Source organism: Gobio gobio (assembly GCF_949357685.1).
Source record: "Gobio gobio genome assembly, chromosome: 19".
Lineage (NCBI taxonomy): Eukaryota > Metazoa > Chordata > Actinopteri > Cypriniformes > Gobionidae > Gobio > Gobio gobio.
In genome coordinates, this window is record NC_137112.1 from 11,008,935 (window position 1) to 11,015,132 (window position 6,198).

The window sequence follows — 6,198 nt, forward strand, 5'->3', positions numbered from 1 at the left end:
AATCTTTTTTGAATAATTCAATGACCCAATCATAAATTGTAATGATGGGTTCTAGTGTCTGCGTCCGAAAACCTACAGGCAGCTGACTCATTGCCTCGCTGCCTTATCAGACAATGACTTGTAAGGCAGCGTTTGTACAACACTGGAAAAAAAAAACACATATTGTCCAATTTACTTAATCATATTATTTGGGATCTACTCAACACACTTGTGTTTCTCTTCTAAACGTGATTTCTTTGTTTTCGATTAGAGTAATTCTCTAAAATGTGCAATCTACTAGATTAAATTATTTGGGGTGAATGTGAACCAATAAAGTACTCGAAAATTATTTTTGCTGAAACTGTAGTTCCCAGCATGCTTTGCTTGGGACATGACGAGTAGAGTTAAATTGTTGAAATTAAAGCTGCACTATGTAACTTTTCTGTCCACTAGAGGTCGCCTATTCAAAACAAAGGCGTAGTTTGATGACACCAAGTTTGAGCGCAGAATCTTGGGACATGCGGTCTTCACCTCACAGCCGATGGAAAAGAATCAGTATAGGACTCGGGCAGAAAACATGTTCATGGATATGATTATTAACGTTACTGTAGTATGAAGCAGAAGCAGGAGCGATTGTTAATAAGAAGAGCGCAACACAAGCCTTGCGAGCAGCAGGACCTTTATTATGCCACAGTCGCCGGCGCCACTTCCGCTTTTCCAGCCATGAGTATGAGGTAGCGCAGCTCTGTTTATCATATTATATACATCTGTATGTGTTGAAAATTATGTTATGACGTTAATCCGTGCGTTCGCTCGGCGGCTGCTATGACACTTGTTGCACACTGCAGTGAGGGTAAAGCGTTTCTGCAAAATAAAACCGGAAACCGAGGGTAAGAGCCCTGCGCGGGACTGTTTTCTTCATCCCGCTTCCGCCCGCACCCGCCGAATTTCTGACCATTACCGCCCGCTCCCGCAACGTATGTGTTACACTCCCGCCCGCTCCCGCAATATGTATGTCCACTCCCGCCCGCTCCCGCAAAACTCCGAGAATTTATTCCCGCACAATAATAGAGATGCATTGATTTTGTGTCTTCTCCCGTCCCGCAGGGGAAAAAAAACACGTATTTGTATTGATATTATTAAAGAGATTCATGGGGTTGTTTGTTTCGTTTCCCTGGCCTGCATGTAAAAAAAAAAAAAAAAAGACAAATACATTCAAATATAATTTCGTTTTTATCAAAAACTTTGCACATAAAAATAGACTGCTTTGCAAAACAGAAAACAGAAAACCAGATTGAGAAACAAAAAACAGATCCCAATTCCGTCGAACGTGACCGACTGAAAGGAAACCTGAGAAAACATGCTTCAACAGAACGAAATGTGAACACAAAATAGCAAACGGACATTTAGAAACAATCCATTTCCACTCACTAAACTTCTATGTATTGTTTGTCAAAAACACCAAACAGTCAACTTGACCTGCAGGGAGTGCTGAGCGTTTTTGGTGAGGTATGATCAAGTATCTATGTATTTGCCAGCTGCGCAATATGTGGATACATATAACGTTATACCGCATGACTTTGCCTACCAAAACAATTGAGAAACTTCTCCAAATGTCAGACTTTCCTTGCTTAGCTTTTGTGCTGTAAATACCTCGTTTGAGGTTCTTTTCTACATCATCTATTGACATCTTCTCCATCATGTCGTTAGGCAACCTCCCTATTTCCCGCTGTGTTTTTTTTAGCCGCCCATTCCCGCCCGCAGCAAAATTCAAACCGCCCGCTCCCGCGAGATTTACGTTGGGTCCCGCGGGACCCAATCCCAATGCAGCCCTCTACCGAGGGTAACGCAGATATGACGCCATCGACAGGCGACTCCCTCACGCGTCCCGGTTCCTTGGTTAAAATAGCAATTTTCTCACGATTTACAAATAGTTGGGAACATTTGGGAATTTGTAAGTACTCAATTGAACAAAATATATAACACTGGCCTAGTGTTTTTTGGATATTTTACTGAATTTTTTTTACATAGTGCACCTTTAAGTGTTATTTTATGCGTTTTTGGGCAAAATGAGAAAAGGGGGAGACTTTATATCGTTTAATTATGTTGGAATTATTAGAACCATTTAAATTACACTGGGTTACCATAGTGGAGAATAGTGGAGCAATTGCTTAGACAGTGGACTGATACAGCACATGTCATTAGCTCAAATGGTTAATGTTAGTTCACTCAAAAATGAAAATAATGTAATTTATTACTCACCCTCATGCCATTCCACGTCCGTAAGACCTCTGATCATCTTCAGAACACAAATTAAGATTTCTTTATTGAATTCCGATGGCTCAGTGAGGCCATAGCCAACAATGACATTTCCTCTCTCAAGATCCATTAATGTACTAAAAACACACTTAAATCAGTTCATGTGAGTACAATGGTTCAATATGAAAATTATAAAGTGACGAGAATATTTTTGGTGCGGCAAAAAAAACTAAATAACGACTTATATAGCGATAACTGATTTGGAAACACTGCTTCATGAAGATTTGAACCGTTATGAATCAGTGTCTCGAATCAGCGGTTCGGAGCGACAAAGTCACGTGATTTCAGCAGTTTGGCGGTTTGACACGCGATCCGAATCATGATTCGACACGCTGATTCATAACGGTTCGAATCTTCATGCAGCAGTGTTTTGAAATCGGTTATCACCATATAAGTGTCAGGAATCGGTATGGAGAAATGGAGCGAGGACTCAAATGCAGGAAGAAAACAAAGATTTATTAAATTAAATACAATACAAATGAAACGCTCACGACGGGGAAAAACCAAAAGAGAAATCCCATAACACCAGGAGCAGTTAACATGAAACACGACAGGGAGCAGACGACATCCAACAACGATCCTGCAGACTGCAGACACGAGGAAACTATAAAGGGTAACAAATAGGCAGGTGATGAGGGAGAACAGGAGGGGCCAATAAATCAATAACCAGATAACAAGATGGGCGGGGTTGACAAGATACCAGAGACATGACATCATACCAAAACATGACAAACACACCACATGTGCTTACACAGGACAAGACGGACATGTGACAATAAGTCGTTATTTAGGTTTTATTGGTGCACCAAAAATATTCTTGTCGCTTTATAATATTAATATTGAAGCTCTGTACTCACATGAACTGATTTAAATATGTTTTAAGTATATTTATGGATCTTGAGAGAGGAAATGTCATTGCTAGCTATGCAGGCCTCACTGAGCCATCGGAGTTCAACAAAAATTCTTAATTTGTGTTCCGAAGATGAACGGAGGTCTTACGGGTGTGGAACAGCATGAGGGTGAGTAATAAATTACATTATTTTCATTTTTGGGTGAACTAAACCTTTAAAGATAATTTCATACTTAGCACATGGCATGTTCATTATGTGCTATTGCTGGTTAATGGAATGAAAACTAGTTAGTACAGTCTTATAAATCAGTCATGTGACAATGAAAATATACAAAAATAAACTTGTGCTTTGTGATTTGATTAAAGAGGCAGGGTCTCAATCCCCCCTGTGCACACAACTGTAGGTAGCCTTATTAAAATCATTTTGACACTACTCAATTCGGTTACTTACATAAAAATTACTTCATTCCATGATGTTGAAATTATGTGAACAAATTATGTTTGTTTAACTTAATTGATTCATGTCGAACCGATGTACATGATTAAATCATGTAAATCCAACACACCTTTTTTTCAGTGAATGAAGGCACCTCACGAAACTGATTTCGGACAGACTACTGAGGCAGCATACCGATTTAATAATCTACAGCAAAATAACGAGAGCTTTGGTGAGAACTAAACAAATATTTAATTACTACACTAATAATTTCTCGCTAGAAATGACATCAGAAGTGGAAAATATTGGTAAAAAATTAAAATTTACACACAAACTGACCAGCAAATGCAACTTTCGGACGCCATCTTTTTTATCCAGCTCAACTGTCACAGAATGGAACTCACAGGATTGTGGGATATCAAAGGCAGCGAAGGATACATCTATGCTGCCTTCAAAACTCGATCAGATGAAGGCATCTCAGGAGACAGGAAGTGAAGTTAACATTAGATTTGGACATACCTTGATGCCTTCCGATCTTGAAATGTGTCCTCCAACGGTAACATTTTCCAGGTTTCGAATGCAGCCCTTGTGTTTACACGCATTCTAGTTCCGTTTCTTGAGTTAATTGCCATGGTTTCTTATTGATTTGATTATGTTTTCCACCATTTTGTTGATTAGTTTGCCTTTGTATTTAAAGCCTGTGTTTCTTCAGTTCATGGTCCATTGTCGCACATTGAACCGGTTGTTCTGTTCATGCTTTTTGAGTTTTCTGAGTATTTTAAAGAGCACCTATCATGGCATTTAAAATGTTCCAAATATTGTTTTAGAAGTCCCCAACAACAGTTTTGCATGCATGCAATGACAAAAAAGACTTTAGTTTTCTTATAATATGTATTTATTTTTACCTGTTTTGACAGCGATTCTCAAATGATTCCTTTAGTGATTCACTTTTCAAAACCCCGCCTTTACGTGACGCTAATCTACGGTGATTTGTCCGATGACCCAGTCATTTGTGATTGGTATAGTCTGTGCAGATATTTTCGGAAACGGAACGCCCATCAAAGTCTTATAGTGACAGTAATTTGTTAATATGTGTCAGGAGTTATGAATATGAAAACCGCGTCGGAACCGTTTGATTGTAATATGAGCCTCAGCTGATCTCATTCATAAAAAAAACTCCTCTATTCTCCTCACGAAGACTCGCGACAAATCAACATCCCTCAGGGCTTTTAGTTCAAAAGTGTGCAGATGAGGAGACATATTGATAGATTCTCATGTCTGTGTCAAATTTCTAAACAGAGGAGAATTTTTTATTCAATACTTCCTCAAAATGCGCAGATGTATCCTAATCATGAGCGATTGAGTCATGTAGTCCACATATGGTACAGACAGACGAAGAAGATACCATGTGCCATAATAGAAGTCCATAATAAAAGCTTCCTGAGATCGCGAGACATGCAAATAGAGACATTTGACGATTAAATAAACACACAATCGCGACAATGTATGGTTTGTCTTCAAGCCACTTAGTCTTCAAATGCTCATCCTTGGGCAGATGAAAAAAGTTTGCTTTTGAGTGGCACTTCAGAACACAGCGTCTCGTCGCCATGATGTTTTCTAGTTTTCACTGGCGTCTTGGAGCGCAATAAGTGGGCGTATCGTATTCAAATAACTTGACAAGTTGACGTCATCTAGTCAGAGAAAAAGCTTCGGTCTTCTAACGATTCTTAAAAATGACTCAGAGTCGACTCTTACTTTTGAAAGAAAATAACTATATATACGGTGTACTGTCATATTTCAAAATTTTGAAGGATGTTTTTGTTCACTTAGATCTATGTTACACACTACATGAAAGGTAAATTTCAAAATTCCATGATAGGTGCTCTTTAATAAAATTGTAACTACTGCAATTGGATCCTGCCCTTTCTCATCTTCGCCTTAACCGTTCTTGAATAAATCAGCCATTTTGAACGTAGACTTGCCGCAAGCTTATGGCAGTTTTGGTTTCATATTTAAATAGTTTAATTTTTCATTTATTTCATATTTTTATATTTCTATTTTAAACATTAATCTCATTAGCATGATGTCGTCATACTCAGATTCTAGTCAGAATATGAGTGTGATACTGCTCCATTGGGCTGTGATTATGAGGCGTGTTTCAACCGAACCAGGAAAGAAAATGCCTCTGCACTCATTTGGATAGACCTACAGCCAATCAGAGCAACGGAGCGACGCATAGTTGTCAACAGAACTCAACTGCACGCACGCTGGGAGAAGTAGAAGAAGAAGATGAGTGTAAACGATCTTTGCTGGTGTTGTAAAAAATAATTTAGGATACGCGGAGTACTTACCAACACAATCATCATTTTTTAGAGAAATAGTAAAGGTGAATGCATATACGAACAAGTTCTCCATTTAGGATTAGAACAAATTCAACCCAAGCGCTCTTTGGTGACGTGGATGATTACGTTACTGTTGATCATCTGCCCACCCTCATAATTTGATTGGTCCAAACAGCTCTGGTTCGAGCATAGTTGCTCCACAACGGATCAAGTCCAGACCGAACTTCCTGACCTCAAATGTTGTGGGCGGGGCTAAATTCGGCTGGCATCCA